This window comes from Bos grunniens, chromosome 2 (genome assembly GCF_055505025.1).
Source record: "Bos grunniens cultivar Pamir isolate PY7600 chromosome 2, Bosgru_T2T1.0, whole genome shotgun sequence".
Classification (NCBI taxonomy): domain Eukaryota; kingdom Metazoa; phylum Chordata; class Mammalia; order Artiodactyla; family Bovidae; genus Bos; species Bos grunniens.
This window is the reverse complement of record NC_141166.1, coordinates 95323467-95343213: the sequence shown is the minus strand read 5'-3', so window position 1 is coordinate 95343213 and position 19747 is coordinate 95323467. Positions and strand designations below refer to the sequence as shown.

The 19747-nt window shown below is 36.8% G+C and overlaps 1 long non-coding RNA gene across 1 annotated transcript; it reads right to left on the bottom strand.

Moving 5' to 3' along the window:
* Window positions 1-5022: 5022 nt before the first annotated feature.
* Window positions 5023-9770, bottom strand: LOC147378367 (uncharacterized). Its single transcript, XR_015151998.1, has 2 exons — window positions 9545-9770; window positions 5023-6871 (listed from the first exon to the last, which is right to left on the bottom strand). It is a non-coding gene; the product is annotated as an uncharacterized LOC147378367 (long non-coding RNA).
* Window positions 9771-19747: the final 9977 nt, after the last annotated feature.

The window sequence follows — 19747 nt, the reverse complement described above, 5'->3', positions numbered from 1 at the left end:
AATGAGTTAGTTTGGCATCAGGTGGCCAAAGTATTGGAGTTTCAGCTTTAGCATCAATCCTTCCAGTGAATATTCAGGACTGATTTCCTTTAGGATTGACTGATTTGATCTCCTTGCAGTCCAATGGACTCTCAAGAGTCTTCTCCAACACTGTAGTTCAAAAGTATAATGTTTAGGTTTCACTAGTGGTTGAAAAACCTAGGGAGAGGTAGTTCTCCCCATGAGAAAGAGGCCATTTGCCACTGGCTCTTTCTGCTTTTGGACAAGACCAGAGATGTTTTACGAAGGCCATGAAAACTTCTGCAGATTTTACCTGCTTGTAAACAGAGTAGGGATACCCTATTAACAAGCTTCCTCAGTGGCTCAGACATTAGCGAATCTGTCTGCAATGCAGGAGTTCATGGTTTGATCCCTGGGTTGGGAAGATCCCCTGTAGAAAGCCATGGCAACCCCCTCCAGTATTCTTGCCTGGAGAATCCCATGGACAGAGGAGCCAGGTGGGCTACAGTCCATGGGGTCACAAAGAGTTAGATACAACTGAAGCAATTTAGCACAAAAGCACACACCCTAATAACAGAGGTTTCTTACTGCCTGGGTCTCATATAATCCAGTATAAAAACCCTGAATGGGTTAAGATAGTACCCCCAATTATGAGTTGTTTGAGGACTATAAATTTAGATGTCTCAAAATTCAATTTTGAAAGTTTTATAGTTTTATTTACATATATTTTTAACAATTTAAAAATTGAGACATTAAACATTAATAAGAGAATTTGTTTTAGCTTTCAAATCTGCATCCAGAAAATAGAAGGCTGATTTTTTTTCCCCTCACCACAATTCATTTGGTCTATATGAAAGGATGCAAGACATCTTTAGAATATAAATTCTCAAGTTTTGTGCCAAGTTTTCAACACCAAACTCCACAAAAATTTCCAGCAAACTTGTCATATGAAATTTTAAGAACTGAAATTAACTCGTTTCTATTTTCTGTATTAGATATTCTATTTAGAGGAACAGCACACACATTTTTAGCTTTAGGTTTCAAAGTATATATTTCTTGAAAAGCTTTGTGACACATCCATCCACTTTAAAAATAGTTCATATAACATTATTTCCACTGCCAGGAACCATTTGCTCAGTAGGACAGTTCTTACACTTTAGGCTGAAGTATACAGTTCTTTGGGTAATGTGTATGGTATTCTAGTTCTGTACTTATCTTACAAATACTAGGGATCCGAAATAGATCTGTATATACAAAGAACATACTTTAAAAAAATAATACACAATTTCAAATAATAGGTAAGCTTTTTACTTCCAAAAACTATGCATTTTATAACTTTTATGACACTCATTTCACATAAAACTCCACTCTATTTAACCTCTTGTTAAAAAACCTTCCTCACCTCACTCCACACTCATTCCCAACCTCCTTCCCTCGTGGCATCTTTTGGTTTCTGGTGTAATCTACAAACGGTAAAGACAAAGCTAGAGAATATTCATTTTTGGCAAAAGTTAAAAACCTCTTCAGAATTAATGGACTCCCTGGCAGTGAATAAGGTGATGTCTGACGCTCTCCAAGGAGTATGTTTTGGTACAGGTTGGTATGATTACAAAAATAACATCACTGAGATGAATATTTATCTTCAGTCATGTATTCTTGGTAAATATATTTCCAAGAATATTTTTCTTTCAAGGCTAATCTTAGGAAGGTGTTCTTAAAACCCTAACTAGCAAAAATTTTACATGCCCAAGGAAACCTAGTTTCCTAATAGATTCAAAGGGCTATGAACAAAAAGAATGTTGTAGATTACCAGAGTTGTCCTAATCCAATTAGTTAGATAATGAAAGAAATGCAAGAGCCCATATATAGTTAGACATTCCAACTTTTGTTTCTCCTAAAACTAACAAACCCTTGTAGTTAAATACTAGTTGAGAGTAATTTTTAAATGTTCCAATTGTTCAGTAAACAGAATAAATAATAGTTACTACTATTGCCCAAGCTCTTAACTATAACACTTCATAGTATATTCAGATTCCATATCTGTATAAGCGGGACCCATAAGATGGCTGCTGTCTTATTCTCTGTACAATCCCTGCTTGACCTGGCCCTGCCTCACCCTTATCTTAAGGGCATGATTGCCTTGCCCTCAAAAGTCCAAGAAAGTTTAATCAGTAACCATCTGCATGATCAGACAGACCCTCCCACCTCCCACACCCCTCCCAGCTAATGATTGTTCTAGCCCAGAACCAGGACTCCAGTATGTTTGATCATCAACAGGAAACAATAGCTGTGGAAAAGAGCTTCTGAGAAGCATGTGGGCCAGCAGTCACCTTGGCAACCAAGGAACCTTTCTGACACCATGCCCTCTATAACTGCTAGCCTCCTCCTCCCTTGTGTAGCCATATTGCAGCTGAGTCTTGCCTGCGGCAGACCAGGCATGGTGGGGTGTTGCTACAGGACCTTTGCCTTTAACTTTAAGATTTCCCATTCAATAAATTGGTGATGTCTCTGTGGCTAACTCCTGGCTCTTTCTTTGGTTGAACAGCTGGGCAATGACATGGATTGCAGCATTATGGGATTCAGACCAAGAGTATCTACATTCTATAACCTTTTCAAGTCCTCGAATTCCTCTGTATCTCATACTGTATCCATTCAGGCTGAGAAACTGAAACCACTCTAATTATTTGAAACAGAGAGCACTAAATAGAGAAACTGGTTCTCAAAGTGTTAGAAGGGTCAAGGAGTGAAAAGGAAAGGAGTTTATTCAGAGTCCATCTCTAGGATGGCTGCCGTGTCCACAGGGAGTGTGGTACAAATACCACTAAGTCAGACAAGCAGGCGGCTAGGAGGCCACAGGGCAATAGAGCAAGACCTTGGAGCCCCCATTGGTCTGAAGTTGCTGGCCTTCCCCCAGTACCACCAGAGCATCTCCAGTAGCCTGCTATGCAGAAGCCACAGAAGAAATAATAATGACATCTTCTCTTTAAATTTCAGTCTAGCACAAGTGCCTCACTTTGGCAGAACCTAACCCGTGAACAGCTGGCAAAGGAGTCTAGGAAATATAATTTTAAGTTTTCAGCCCATAGCACAAGGCAGAGTAAGTGCAAGACTGAACTCTGATAAATATTTGGCACATTTATTTATGCAACACTACTAGAGAGACGTTGAGCAATTATTAAAATGAAATAGAGTTATTAAGGAAGGAACAGCATATCATACAGGAAGTGTATGATATGTTGGACTGGTCCTCAGAAACAGAGTTCTGAGTATCTACAGGATCGGGTTACTATTGATAGACCTTTAGTCCCTTTCAACAGCTTTTATTCTGTACCAGAATAATTTACTTATTAAAAACAGAAAATGATTATATAAGCAAATATGTATTCAATAATTAGCATTCAACTCATTTTTAAGTATCTCACCACTATTAGGTATGAAGCCGCTACAGGCACAAATAGAACCTATACTACAAACTATGGTTGGTCAAATGGTTATTCCAATTAAGGTCTTCTTCTAGAACATGATATTAGTTGGAAATAGTTGCTTTTTCTTTGGATCCCAGCCATGATTTATTCAGTAACGAGATAGTTTATAAAGCATATAGGCATCCATTTATCTGTGTTGTTTTTGCTCTCCATCCATTTCTAATAGATGTAATTTCACTAGTAATTTTATTTTGAGTTAGTTATAAGGGGTATAGTTACATAGAGATAGATTATATAAACTTCATTTTTTGCTCTCTTTTTGTGACAAATTTCTAGAGTATTACATTGCTTTCAAAGAACATGTATTATTTCTAAGGAAATAAATTTTTCCTTGTAGCTAAAACTATGGCTTATTTTTAAATGTTCCATAGGTACTTATCTAATTCACTCATTCATTAAACATACTTTTGTTGAGCAACTTATTTGTTTTGCCAGGCTCTGAAAAAGGCAGCGAACAGCACCATCAACCAGAAACAGGGTCAGAGGGATGCTGCTTACATTTGAATTGAAAGAGAAATAGAAGTAAGAAGTCTAATAAAATAATTACAAGTCATGTGAAAAAGTATTAAAAGTGTTAGTTGCTCAGTCGTGTCCAGTTCTTTGTGACCCCACAGACTGTAGCCCCCGAGGATCCTCTGTCCATGGAATTCTCCAGGCAAGAATACTGGAAAGAGTATCCATTTCCTTCTCCAAGGGATCTTCCTGAACCAGGGATCAAACCCAGGTCTCCTGCTTTGCTGGCAGATTCTTTACCATTTGAGCCACCAGGAAGCCCAATTCCATTTAATAAGTGCTCTGATTTAAAAAAGGGCTAAGATAGAAACTAACAAATGAAGGGTGTCTACTCTAGGTCCGTTGGTCATGGAAGTCTTCCCTGAAGAGATGACTCCATCTGGGACATGAAATTAGAGAGGAGTTCATCATGAGAAGAGCTAGTTGCATGTGGAGGTACATGGAGCCTCACAGGAAGCTCAAAGCTAGGAGCTACACAAAGGAGACTGAGGGCTGCCCCTTGGGGGGGTTTTAGTGTTGAAGGTAATGTGTCATTTATTCTAGCAAGGATGCTTGACCTTCTGTTGCTTCAGCAGCTGTAGTACTGTTCTGCCAATCTGGCCCCAACATCAAGTCCACAAGGCTCCTTGGTAATAACATCCTCCTTTTTTTGAGAATTATGTGCACAGATTTAATCTGAGAATGATGTAACACACAGATAAGTTCTTACACATGGCCACTTCTTTTGCTTGCACCACCACATCACCACATCTGATGATGGGACTGTTGTGGTTGTGCCAAAGAAATTCAGCTTTTGGAGAGACTTCCACTTTGAGATTGCAGAATCCTTAATTCTCTTGGGTTTCTTTCTCAAATTGATAGCATTTGCTTTATAAGTTAGCAAATTCCTATCTATTCTGGCTTGTGGGTGGCACCTTTCCAGTTTTCTGGTACTGTTTTGAATTTATTCTTATAGTCATATTTTTTCTGTCTTTTCAACAAGATTTGGGAAGTGACTGGAAGTAACTACACAGGATCCTCCAACTTTGTTTACACTGGAGTCTCAGAATTTATTTCAAAAGTATGCTTTTATTTATCTAAAAAATGTTTTATGTAATTCACAAACAATTATGAATATGTATGTTAGTTTATGAAACCCTTTATGAATGCATGCAGCCTGCTTTTAGAATTTGATCTTTATTTCATGTTTTCTCTCAGTTTTCTATATTTTTGTGATATTACTACTAATTTTGTCTGCAGGTGTGATAATTGGTATTAACAGTAAATTATTAAATAAGCAATGAGTAAAGTAGAATGACTTGTACATCATATACTCACAGAAATGGGATAAAAGGTAATTGACATTTTTGTGCCTTTACCAAAACCAAAGCCCTTTACATATATATTGTGTAACTGTCCATTAAAACCACTCAGTCTTATTATAGCTCCAGTCAGTCAATTCAGTAGCTCAGTTGTGTCTGACTCTTTCTGACCCCATGAACCGCAGCATACCAGGCCTGCCCATCACCAACTCCCAGAGTTTAACCTAACTCATGTCCATTGAGTCCGTGATGCCATCTAATCATTTCATCATCTGTCATCCCCTTCTCCTCCTGCCTTCAATCTTTCCCAACATCATGGTCTTTTCAAATGAGTCAGCTCTTCACATCAGGTGGCCAAAGGATTGGAGTTTCAGCTTCAACATCAGTACTTCCAATGAACACCCAGGACTGATTTCCTTTAGGATGACTGGTTGGATCTCCTTGCAGTCCAAGGGACTCTCAAGAGTCTTCTCCAACACCACAGTTCAAAAGCATCAATTATTCAGTGCTCAGCTTTCTTCACAGTCCAACTCTCACATCCATACGTGACTACTGGAAAAACATAGCCTTGACTAGATGGACCTTTGTTGACAAAGTAATATCTCTGCTTTTGAATATGCTATCTAGGTTGGTCACAACTTTCCTTCCAAGGAGTAAGCGTCTTTTAATTTCATGGCTGCAATCACCATCTGCAGTGATTTTGGAGCCCTCCAAAGTAAAGTCAGCCACTGTTTCCACTGTTTCCCCATCTATTTCCCATGAAGTGATGGGACCGGATGCCATGATTCAGTTTTCTGAATGTTGAGCTTTAAGCCAACTTTTTCACTTTCCTCTTTCACTTTCATCAAGAAACATAGCTCCAGTGTGTTCATTTATTTTCCTAAGACCCCCCAGAGTTAATAACTGGTTTAGCCAAGACTGAAACATTCATTTATTGATTCCAAATTCTTGCTCCTCTCTGTTAGTCGCTCAGTCATGTTCAACTCTTTGCAATCCTATGGACTGTAGCCTATCAGGCTCCAATGTCCATGAAATTCTCCAGACAAGAATACTGAAGTGGGTAGCCATCCACTTCCCCTGGAGGACTTCAGGACCCAGGGATTGAACACTGGTCTCCTAAATTGCAGGCAGGCTCTTTGTCATCTGAGCCACCAGGAAAGCCCTTGTTCCTCTCAATACCCCTCCCCGCAAATCCGTAGCAAATGAAAATGAATTTATTGAATAGAATTTTCAGGTTTTAGAAATTATCTTGAAAACTTTAAAATACACTGACATGGAAAGGATATATTATATTTGGACAAGGCTAAAGACAGAGAAAATGGTTAGCTACAGAAGAAAATGTCTAACAAAACAAGGGTAGTCACCACTTACTGCCACTTGTATTACCCTAGCATCTCAATACCACTGTGACAGTTCATGGGAAAGCACAATGGTTCTAGCATTTGTTGCTATGAGAACACTGATTACATTTGTTTCTTTTCTATTTCAAGCTGCAGATTTCTCACTTTAGTACTTTTAATAGTCACAGAAGAATAATCTGTCCTGCTAATCACACGTCATTTCCCTGGCACACTGTAAAAAAAAAAAAAAAAAAGGTCAAGATAAATTTTGTTCAAAATATTAAGTAGCATAAGCAGAACTAAATATTTCTATATATTTAATATTTACATATAGTGAAAAGCACAGATTTTAAATAAACATTTGATAACCCTTGATTGATGTAATCAATCATATAACTACCAATCAATCAAGATATAGAACATTTCTATCACCACACCAAGTTTCTCCATGCCCCCTTTCAAACACTACCACGGAAAAGGCAGCCACTGTTTTGACTTCTTTTTTGCTTTTTCTTTATCATATAAACAGAATTATGATTATAATTCTCTCCTGTATTGGTCTTTTACTCAACATATGATTTAGAGGTTTCTGCATGCTGTTTTTATGTCTAAGCAATGCATTCTTTGTTTTTACATTCCCCTGTTGATCAACATATGAACTGCTCTTACTTTTGGATTGTTATGAATGAAGACACTATAAATATTCTTGTGCATGCCTTTTTGTGGGTATATATTTTCAGATCTCTTAGGTAAATATCCAGGAGAGTTGCAGGATGGTAAAGTAGATGCATGTTTAATTTTATCAGAAAGTGCCAAAAAGTTTTCCAAAGGGGTTGTACAATTTTCTAATCCCTTCAACAACATAAGGGTTCAGCTGTACGCATGCTCACCAAATTTTGATGTTTTCAGTATTTTTAGATTTAGTCATTCTAATCTAAATGGGTACATGGCAATATTTCATTTTGGTTTTAATTTGCAATCCCTGATCACTGATAATATGCAGAAATTTTTCTTATGACAATTGGTTATTCCTACATCTTTTTTGTAAAGTATCCACACAAGTCTCTTGCCCATTAAAAAGTTTAGTTGTCTTTATTTTTGAAATTGATTTGAATGAGCTTATTATATATTCTGGATAAAAGCTACTTTGTCTGATATATGGTAATGAGAATAATTTCCCCCAAGGTGCTGCATATCTATTTACTTTCTTAATAATGCTTCTTGATGAGGAATATGTATGTTTAACTGAGGTATTTACATATATTCAGATCAAAATATAAAACATTTCTATCTCCCCAGAAAGTTTTCTTATGACCAAATGTCTCTTTCCTAGTCAACCTCACACAGAAGCAACCACTCAACTGGTTTCTATCATCATGAGTTTGTTTTGCATATTTAAAAATTTCATATGAATGGACTCATTCATTTTCTTTCAATTAGCTTAATATTTCTAAAATTATTTATGGTCTTGAATGTAGCAATATTTCTTTCCTTTTTACTGAATGTATTGGTTGTTCATTATATTACTTCTTAGCTTCCACTTTTGTCTATCCATTGATATAAATCTGGATCTTGTATTTGTCTATTACATTGCTATGATAATAATGTTACTATGAACATTTTAGTGAAAGGCTTTTTGTAGATACATAACAATGATAAATATCTATGAGTGGCATTGATAAGTTGTATTTAACATTTTAAGAAACTGTTGAACAGTTTTTTAAAGTGGTCGTACAATTTGACACTCACACCAATGGGTGAGACTTTTGGTTGTTCCACTCCCTCTCTAATATTTTAATTTTGTCAATCATTTTTGTTTTATGACTTCCTATGGGTGTGTTATAGTATCTCCTGGAAGATTTCATTTATATTACCTGGTATCCGATCATTTATAGTTTTTCATGTACTTATTGGCCACTCATATGTTTTAGTTTATATGTTAATTTTGAGCAAGTGTCTGTGTATGTGTTTTGCCCATTTTGTCTAAGTGACTTATTTTTTTGGGGGGGTGACATTTTATTATTGAGTTGCTGGAGTTTTTTATTTTTTAATATGTAGTCCATCTAGAAATCCTTCTGAATCTGTAGCTCTACTTTTATATTGCTAATGGGACTACCTTAGTAGTTATTTTTATAATTTTGATGGAATCAAATTTGTAAATATGATGTTATGTATTTTGTGATGCCTTGCTTAAGAAAAATAAGAAATGAAAGAACCTGAGAATAAAAGAAAGAAGAAAGAGAGAAGGAGGGAGGGAAGAAGGAAGGAAGGGGAAAATCTTAGCCAAGATTATGAAAATATTCTATTTTTTCCTGTATTTGAGACTTTACGTTTAGGTCCATGGTCTTTTTCAAATTGATTTTTCTAAATTGTCTGAGATAAAAATCAAAGTTCTTTCTTTTTCCCACAAAAATATCAGTATCATTTATTACAGGAAAAAAATTAATTGAAAGAAGTTGCTTTTGACTCTTGGTAAAAGTTGTTTCACCAAATAGACTCTGTGTCTATTTCTGGTTTCTCTAGAAACCTGCTAGAGTTTCTACTGACATTGCTTTAGATCTTTAGATTTTGTGAAAAATAGACATTGTATTAGGTATTCCATTTTATAAACATGGTATATATATGTGTGTGTGTGGTTCTTTATTTTCTCTGAAATATTTTTTAATTTTCAGTGTATAGATTTTTCACATCTTGCATTAAATTTTCCAGAAGTATTTGATACACTTTGTAAAGTTTACATAATTCAATACTTAATACCAAACAAGTTTTTCTAAGCTTGTTTTTAACTTGCTTTTAACAAGTTTTTAAAAGCAACCAACTTAACCTGATAAGTGTATCATCTAGAAACTTACAGTACCATTTATTTAAGTGGTGAAATATGAGAAACATTCTCATTAAAGAATACCTTGTAAAGTACAGGGCTTCCCTCATAGCTCAGTTGGTAAAGAATCCACCTGCAATGCAGAAGACACTGGTTCAATTTCTGGGTCAGGAAGATCCCCCAGAGAAGGGATGGGCTACCCACTCCAATATTCCTGGGCTTCCCTTGTGGCTCAGCTGGTAAAGAAACCTCCTGCAATGAGGGAGACCTGGGTTCGATCCCTAGGTTGGGAAGATCCCCTGGAGAAGGGAAAGGCTACCCACTCCAGTATCCTAGCCTGGAGAATTCCATGGACTGTATAGTCCATGAGGTCACAAAGAGTCGGACATGACTGAGCAACTTTCACTTGTAAAGTACAAGTAGAGCTGCTGCTGCTGCTGCTAAGTCATTTCAGTCGTGTCCGACTCTGTGTGACCCCATAGACGGCAGCCCACCAGGCTCCCCCGTCCCTGGGATTCTCCAGGCAAGAAAACTGGAGTGGGTTGCCATTTCCTTCTCCAATGCATGAAAGTGAAAAGTGAAAGTGAAGTTGCTCAGTCATATCCGACTCGTAGCAACCCCATGAACTGCAGCCTACCAGACTCCTCCATCCATGGGATTTTCCAGGCAGGAGTACTGGAGTGGGGTGCCATTGCTTTCTACGCAAGTAGAGCTAACATGGTAATTTAAAAAGCTATTTGGATAGAGGATCAACCAATAAAAACCTAAAGTTTTCAACACACAGGTAAGAAAAATTGGGACATATTTTTAAAACTATCCCTCTCATAGTAGCAACAAAAATCTAGAACCTGCTTAAAGTTAATGTAGTCCAAAATATACTAGGCTTGCCTAATTGAATATGTGTGTGTGTGTTAGCTGCTCAGTCGTATCTGACCCTTTGCGACCACGTGAACTGTAGCCCACCAGGCTCGTCTCGCCATGGAATTCTCTAGGCAAGAATACTGGAGTGGGTTGCCATTTCCTTCTCCAGGGATCTTCCTGACCCGGGGATTGAAGCCAGGTCTCCTGCATTGCAGGTGAATGCTTTACCATCTGAACTACGAGGGAAGCCCACCTAATAGAATATATGTTATTTTATTTAAGAACATAAGAGATGTTCTGTAAAAGTAGAGAAAACATTTCTACATGGGAAGACACAATATTGTAAAGATATACCATATTACCCTATAAAGTGTGTGTGTATGTGTATGTTATTAATGGTACCATTACAGGAATTAAATCAATCAATGAAAGTGAAGTTTAAAACTAGATCACTATATATGTAGAAATTAGTAAATGGTTAAGTGATTCTCTTGCCATTTGGAAAGGATGAATTATTCAATAAATGTTGATAAATTTAGCTTTCTATTTGGGAAGAGAAATTATATGCATGTGTCATATTATATGTGAAAATTTAATCAAGTTCTATCAAAGATCTAAAGTTTAAAATGATACAACAAAATAAAATACTGGAATTAAAACATATAAAAACAGAGAAGCTCCCAAGTAAAGATCAAACAGATCTGACTGTCAAAAATGTAAAATTTTGTGTTATGAAGGATATTGTAAAAAAATTGCAAGAAAAGTAACATTGGAAAAAAATCCTGAATGTGTGTGTGTGTGTGTGTGTCTGTGTATGTGTATCTGTATATATATACATATGTGTGTATACATATGTGTCAATATGATAAACCCGTTCAAGGGTTGACATCCATATTTATAATTATAAAGAAGTCTTTACTCCCCTATTTCCTCCAAAATAAAGACAACCATGTAATATGATTTTTGTCCATCAGACTGGCAACACATTTTTGAAAGAGAAATAATATCTATCATTGATGAGGATGTAAATAAATTGGCACATTTATAGCTCATTCATAGAATTGTAAATGGTTACATCCTTTGGATAGCAATTTAGCAATATTTATAAAATGGGACATGCTCCTATTGCATGATGCAGCAATTTCTCTTCCGACAGTGCTTAGTTTGCAGATGAGAATACCCATTACAACATGGTTACTCAGGGAAGTAAGTTTGCAGACACCTAACAGCTCATTAATAGGCAAACAGACTATGCAATCTTTTATTTTAATACATTATCATGTATTAACTTGGGAAGTATTCCATAGTATGTTAAGTGAATAAAAGTAACTCCAATGCTCTATGATAAAATGTGTTTTTAAACCTCATATACATATATGGACATGATTTAAGCAGGAGTATGCATATTGATGGGGCTTCCCTTGTAGCTCAGCTGGTGAAGAATCTGCCTGCAATGCAGGAGACCCCGGTTCAGTTCCTGGGTTAGGTGGATCCCCTAGAGAAGGGATAGGCTACCCAATTCGGTATTCATGGGTTTTCCTGGTGGCTCAGAAGGTGAATAATCCTCCTGCAATGTAGGAGATCTGGATTCCATCTCTGGGTTGGGAAGATCCCCTGGAGGAAGGCATGAAAACCCACTCCAGTATTTTTGCCTGGAGAATTCCCCGGTGACAAATGAGCCTGGCAGGCTACAGTCTGTAGGGTTGCAAAGAGTCAGACATGACTGAACAAGTAAGCACAGCATTTCAAACCAACAGATGAATCTTCTGAAATAAAAAATAACTAATACAAATGAGCTAAATCAAACCAAGAAGCAAGAAGGAAGAGCCCACTGAGAATGTCATTGTCCTTTGCAAATTGCCTGCTGTGAGTGGCCATGTCATATAAAACTAATTTTGCAGCTTTATGTGATTTGCTCATTTTTCCTGGTAACTTGGGCACTTTTGCCTACATCTCTGGACATGCATTAGATGAATAACTACATAAGCAAAACTATCCAATGGAGACAATTTATCCAGGTTAATTCAAAGAAGTGGGAAGATAGCACTTGCATCTACTTTATCCTTTATTAAAAATAGAGACTTTATTTCACAGATGAGAATGTCTAGGAACTGAAGCATTAAGTTCACATGTCCACAGTTACCCAGCTGGGAAGTGTCAGAGATGAGGTTAGTTCTCAGACACTCTGGTTCATAACTGGAGCTGTCAGCCACCCCCCTATACTCTGGCCTTCAGAGCTTGTTAGAACCTCAGTTCCCTCACCTCTGAGTGTGATGCCTGTCTTAGAGGGTAGCCATAAAGGAGTTAAATAGGATAAGCTAGGAGAGAGTGTGGAGTTTGCATGGCAGTCTGTGCTTTTGTGAGTTGAGTTCCCCGTGAGTGTTAGTCATAACACCCACGTAAGAGCACAGAAGTGTTTATATGTTCCTGCTTCCTCTCTAAGGCCTCTCCAAGCCAATGACATGACACAGATCTCTGAGATCCAGTGGCTCTCCTTTTAACACAAAAGCACTTGTCCCTTTGTGGCTCAACACTGTGGCAGAGGAAGCCAAGGGCTGCCCTCCTATGTCTGTATCCTCAGCATCTCCTTTTGCTTTTTCCACAATCTTGGGCTTCCCTGGCTGTCTACGTGATTCACATTAATGTGTAAACTTAAGACACATATGCACGGAGAGGCCAGACAGCCTGAAACACACATAGGCACAGGACAGAGCAGTCTTGAGCACAAAGCCAGGGTTCCAGCCAGTGAGGACCAGGATCCAAGGCAGGGCTCCCAGGAGGTACCCACAGGTGTGTGGAACCCTCACAGGGAGGCACAGGGCAGCCCTATTCAAATGCTTGCACAGGTCTGAGATCTTTTCCCTCTGGAATAACTCCCATATTATTCCTCCATTCTTCCGGTTCTTCATGAGTAGCTGTTATATGCTGGGCAGGAGTGAAAAGTCAGTGGTAAATCATATCCCCTCCATGTCAGAGGCCAGGCCAGACAACACACAGCATTATTGTTGTTAATACATCCACTAAGATGATCCAGAAACACAGCAAGAACTCTATATTTCTCCTAAAATAAATAATCCCTTGAAAACAAAGTTACGGTTACCAAAGGGAAAATGTAGGGGGAAGGGATAAATCGGAACTTGATATTAACATATACACATTACTACATAGGATAGACAACAAACAAGGACTTACTGTATTCTGACAACCTATATGAGAAAAGAATAAGTATATATGTATATATATCTGATATATATATATATATATATCAGAATCATTTTGCTATACAACTGAAACTACCACAACATTTTAAATTAACTATACCCCAATACAATTTTTTAAAAAAGAGAGACTTTAAAAGACAGCAGTTGTCCTGGAATCATCTCATAATGAACTATGAAATCTAGGAACGTCATCTCCTTCTATTAAATTTTAAGCATTGTCAAATGCCCATGTTCCTTCCTCTGCTGAGGAGAACTGGTTACTATAACAACCACTGCGGCAGTATTACTAACCACACACTCAAAAACAAAACCCACAACCTCAAACTGGTGAATATGTCTGTATTCACAGTGTTATCAGGTAATTTAAAAATGGGCAGAAATGAAATAAAAAAAGAGTGAAAATGAAGGGGTTTTGAAATTGGATGTTAACCCAGAAAGTATGTATAAACAAAATAGAGGACAGAAGAAACTGACAAAACAGCATATGGCAGCTTCCACCTCCTGCTCAGGCCACACAGTTCTCTTGGCTGGAGTTGGCGAGATGACAGTGTTACAGTTGTGCAGAGAAGTAAGGTCACAGCCTCACTCTCCAGCTCATTTTGGGTCTACAAGTGAAACAGGAAGAACTAAGTATGATGCCAGACCGAGCAATGATTATATGTCCCCAGATATGCACCCTGATCTCACAATTAAGACTACAGGGAGAGGTAAGAGAGATTGAATCAAAAGAACTACAAATTCTGAAGCTTTTATTTCTACTTGCTGTAAAATGGAGATAACATTTCTTCTCCTTTCCTTATCACTATGAGTATAAAATTACATAATCTTGTTAGAAAGTGACTTAAAAGCTATTAAGCTTTATAAAATATAAGTAACATTTCTTACTACTAAAATTTAAATGACTAAATATCTGCAATTTATTGATAAAATATTTTGTCATTTTTTTAAATACTGTCATTTTTCCTTTAATAACAAAAAAGTTTACCCTGTATCTGAAACTCAAACAATATCCTCCTTATACTTTTAATAAATTTAAGACTCTGTGAGTAAAAAAATTAGAAATGAATTAAAAAGTGTATTCAAGCATGGGTGGCTGTAGCAAATTTTGAAAAAGAATAAAGTCTGAGACTGTCAAAAATATATTCTCTAAATCTCAAAAGAAATACTAACTTTTGTTTAAATACTTCTATTACATGTATAATTGGCAGTCAACCAGCAACTTAATACTTTTTAGAATTTGACTATATTTAAAATGTCAAATTCTTGTTATGCTAAGTATATTTCCCTTCACATAAGAGTGTAATGACCTAAAATGGTTTTACTCATTTAATGAAGCCATTTTTATAGCTGTGAGAGAGTAAGTATAAAAATTTCAATCTCATTTTAGCCCAGCTATTCTGAAACTAAGAAGTAGTCAAAATAGCTTGTTTTAAAGAGAAAAAGAAAAGATGTCAAACCATCTTGTTTTGACAGAGTTCATGTACACCTGGTTATAAACCATAACAGAATTTTTAAAGCTAACTGGTAAACCTCTAAAAAGTAGAGATTTATAAAAAGAAAAGTTGGTAAGCATTAACTACAGAGCTGGATTATGTTCCTACAAACACCAGACTTTAAAATTCATAGATGACTGTCCTATTTGTTAAAATAGAGAACACTTGAATGATAGAACATGGCAGAGGGTGTGACTGTGTAGGTTTAGAAATAGTATCTGGGTTCTCTTTATCAAGTAATATCTGTAATTAGCTTTATGAATCACCTATCAGGTTAACAAAGACAGAGTCTATAGAAGACTAGGAGAAGAAAACTATACAGCCCATAGTTCCATCCCATAGCCTACACAATGTCAATTTCTACATCAATGATATAGCATTCTTGAGACTTCCTCAGTGGCCAGTAACTAAGACTCTGAGTTACCAATGCAGGGGACCCAGGTTCCATGCCTGCTTAGCGAACTAGATCCCGAATGCCACCACTAAGACCCAGAGCAGTCAAATAAGTAAATATCTTTAAATAATAATATAGCATCCCTTGTGGCCATAAAATAATAGAGGGTTTCCAGGCTTTAGATTTGATGTGGTCTTATGTTCATGACAGTAAAAATAATTTTGACATAGATTATTTTTGAATTATTCTATAATTATTCATTCTGTTTCTTCCTACGGAAAAATTTTGTCAGGAATTTTTTTTTGTTTATAAGTTTTAATATTCCTAAGGAGATTCATATCTGCATTTTGTTTCTTTCACTGTAAAAAATACGGAAAAACAAATTTTACTAAACCGAGAAAAATGGAAATTCTTATCTAACACTTGAAATTTGGGCCAATACGAGCCAAAAACGTGGCACAATTTCAGACAGCATTTTAAAAGCAAATATGAATGTAATATAAAATATTTTGTCAAAAGTACTAAGCCCTTTTGTCAATTCACCATTATTCACAAACTCTAGTTTGGTATTTGAAGTGCTCTCCCATTCATTACCGTCACTCTATTTCAACATATTTCCTATTATTTACCTACATAAATCACTCCAGCAGCCAGATACGCTAATTACCCCCCATTCATGCCAGCTTCTATGTCTTTGTTCATTTAATTTCTCCTTGGAATACACTTTCTTATTATTCTTATTCACATTTGATTAATCCCCCACAGTTTAGGCAAATCCCTTCTTCTTAAAGTTTGGCTGTTTATATCAGCTTTAAGAAACTTCTCCCTCTACCCAAATTTTAATATACCCAACACTTATTGCTCATTTGGCACATATTATGGGCTACTGAATAGTATTCGTCACTTGTGTGAAGGTCCTTTCCCTTTAACTGTGCTGCTCTAAAGCTGGAAATTCCACAAGAACTAACAAATTTTCTTGAGAACAAAAGCTATAATGATGATAACCAAATACATTTATGGGCCCAGCATTATATTTACTGTAGAGGAAAGATATAAAATCCAGTTCAAATCCAAACTCCATCATTTATTAGCTTTCACCAAAGTACTTAGTATTTATAAGACAGTATATTAGTGATTTCACAAATGCTGTCTCATTTAATGTTCAACATAACTAAGCATGGCAGCTTGTATCATTAGCTCAATTTTAAGACTAAAGGAAGTAAAGCCTGGATATCCCACCTAAGGACAGAAGCTGGTAAATAGAGGGGCCAGGATATCCCTTATGGAGAACCAGGGCTCTGGTTTTACCTAGAGAGAGGTGTATTAAACATACAGAAAGACAAAGATTGGGTATACACTCACCTAGCCTTTTACCTTGGAGAAGGCACTGGCACCCCACTCCAGTATTCTTGGCTGGAAAATCCCATGGATGGAGGAGCCTGGTAGGCTGCTGTCCATGGGGTCACTAAGAGTCGGACACGACTGACCAACTTCACTTTCACTTTTCACTTTCATGCATTGGAGAAGGAAATGGCAACCCACTCCAGTGTTCTTGCCTGGAGAATCCCAGGGACAGGGGAACCTGATGGGCTGCCGTCTATGGGGTTGCACAGAGTCAGACATGACTGAAGCGACTTAGCAGTAGCAGCAGCAGCCTTTTACCTGCTAGCAAAATGGATTTCAAAGTTATTTGGGGACTGACAAAGAAGAAGTGAGCCTTTCTAATTACAAGAAGAACCAGGCACATGAGATCAAAGGAATTTCTAACACTATCAACAACCAGTTGTTAAAGGATGGCTTCCTACTTGCTCTGCTGACACCAAAGCTAAAAACCAGGCTATTCTCCCTTACACTGGGCACAGTTGGTTAAATCAGCTCTCAAGTTTTCCCAAATCAATAAGGACAGGTCCTAATAGAGAAGGTCTGACAGTCAGCTAGAACCAGTTACAAGGGTAACTGTCTCCAACTACAACTGGGCTTTTGAAGTTGAAGCTGGTTTCCAATTAACCATTCAAAATTAAGGCAGAATGTATAAAAGGAGAACAAGAAAATAGCTCAAGCACTTTTGCTTTTTAATAGATTTGACCTTTTAAAAATTGAATTTAGTGACAGGCTATGCCAGAAGAAAGTCTGGAAGAAATAAAATTGCACAGTTCTAAAAATATGAAGTACACATTGTAATTTTAAAAAAAGCTTAAGCCACAATTCACCTCACATGCCCTAAGTACCAATACCTCTTAATTTCATCATTAATACTCTCTAAATTGTGCAAATAGTCTTCATCTGCTGCCTCTTTCTCTTTTAACAAGTTCCATTTCTACTGGCTGCACTATTAGATCCATTTTGTTATTACTTCACTGTGAGTACTAGATTGATGCTGGTTAATTTCCTCTAGGTTAAAGTTAACACTAAATGCTTATTTGTGTTGATATCTCATTTGCATTAAAGGCCAACGGTTAGACAGTGTATTATGGAGGTCAAACAAAGAAGACCTATATTCTATATATTATATTCTATATCTTGGCAGGAAAATACTTGTAAGGCATTGGGTAAGTTCCAACCTTTTTGGATCTCAGTTCTCTCATCTTAAGAACAAATAAAACTTGTTCTAGATTATAGCCAAGCATTAAAGTCTTTAATTTTATGTCTGTAAATCTACTCATCATGCACAGCTTCATAATAGTAATCTTATCTTCTTTACCTTTCTTTATCTTTATCTTCTTTTATCTATTTGTGTTTCTTTATTAAGGGGCTTCCCAGGTGGCTCAGTGGTAAAGAACCTGCCTAACAATGTAGGAGATGTGGGTCCAATCCCTGGGTTGGTAAGATCTCCTGGAGAAGGAAATGGCAACCCACTCTAGTATTTTTGCCTGGGAAATCCCATGGACAGAGGAGTCTGGTGGGCTACAGTCCATGGGGTCACAAGAGAGTCGGACATGACTTAGCGACTTATCATCCCTTGAGATAATTTTCAAGCTTTCTCTTTTACTATTTTCACCCCTAAACACTTTCCTCTTTCATGAGATTTCAACTTAATTGTCAACACTTAATGATCAATCTCAGTTTTTTTCTAACAGTAAGTCTGACCCATCTATGACAGCTCATATTTGCTCAGCTGAATGTTTGCCACTTGCCTCAATGTTCCTATTTTCCAAGTAGACTTGTAGCCATAATAATTGATTGACTATTTTAAATCACTCCTTTCCTCTGAATCTTCCCAGAATTTATTTTATTTTTTATTTATTTACAGTTGCCATAATGTGTTTTGTTAAAGTGTCTTCCAGGTCTTAAAGTTTATTCCTTCTTTGTGGCAGAGTGAGTGGTCTTCATGAAACATTCAATTTTTTCCCTCACATTTTCCAGCCTCTTTGTAGTTAGGTAAGAGCATGTGAATATTTCAGGCTAACTGTCTGAAGAATAAGTGATGTGTCACTTCTGAGAAAAAGCATAAGAGAGTTCAACCTTCCAACTGTGTCTTCCACTAGAAGAATGCATATGTCAAATTATGACGTCTCCATTGACCTGAGTTCCCTAGGAATGCTATAGGCAAATCTCCCTAGTGGCCTAAGCCAGACATAGAATGAAAGCAAAAACAAGCCTCTGTGTTTCAAGCCACTGAAAATCTACTGCTGGTACCTAAATAATACAGTCTTCAAATTTAGTCAAATGACTTTCAGTAAGGGACCATTTCTTTCATTGATTTTATGCTTCGTTCCATACTATACAGTATAGACTTCTACAGAAATGTCAATAAATACTTTTGACTACATACCTTTTATTTTGTGTGTACATTTTCATAAACATAATTGGTCCCAGAAAATGTAATGTAGTAAAAATAAAATCAATGGTAATGATTTAAAATGCTTCCTCATACCATTTTAAGTATTTCATTTCAGAGATTTAAAAGATAAATTAAAAAGTTTTTAAAGAAAGACAGCTATCTTGTATATCTGTCAGAAATTAATCAAAGAAGCAGGACTCTTAGGAGTTATGTGATAAAGGATTTATGAAAATCAGATCTTACACAGTTTTTCCTTTATTTTCCTTCTAATTCCTAGCTGAGGGGAAGTGAAAAATTCTTTAAATTCTCCAGCCAGAACTCTGAGCCACTTTTGAAAGAGAAAGGGCTATTAAACAAGGCAAACAAGCCCAGTGAGGTATTATATTTTAATAATAGTGGCATCACTTACTGAGTGGTGTTATGCTCAGAAATGCTTTCGAAGTACTATCTCATGCTGTTACTTCAATCATGTCTGACTCTGTGCTACCCTACCAGGCTCTTCTGTCTATGGGATTCTTCAGGCAAGAATACTGGAGC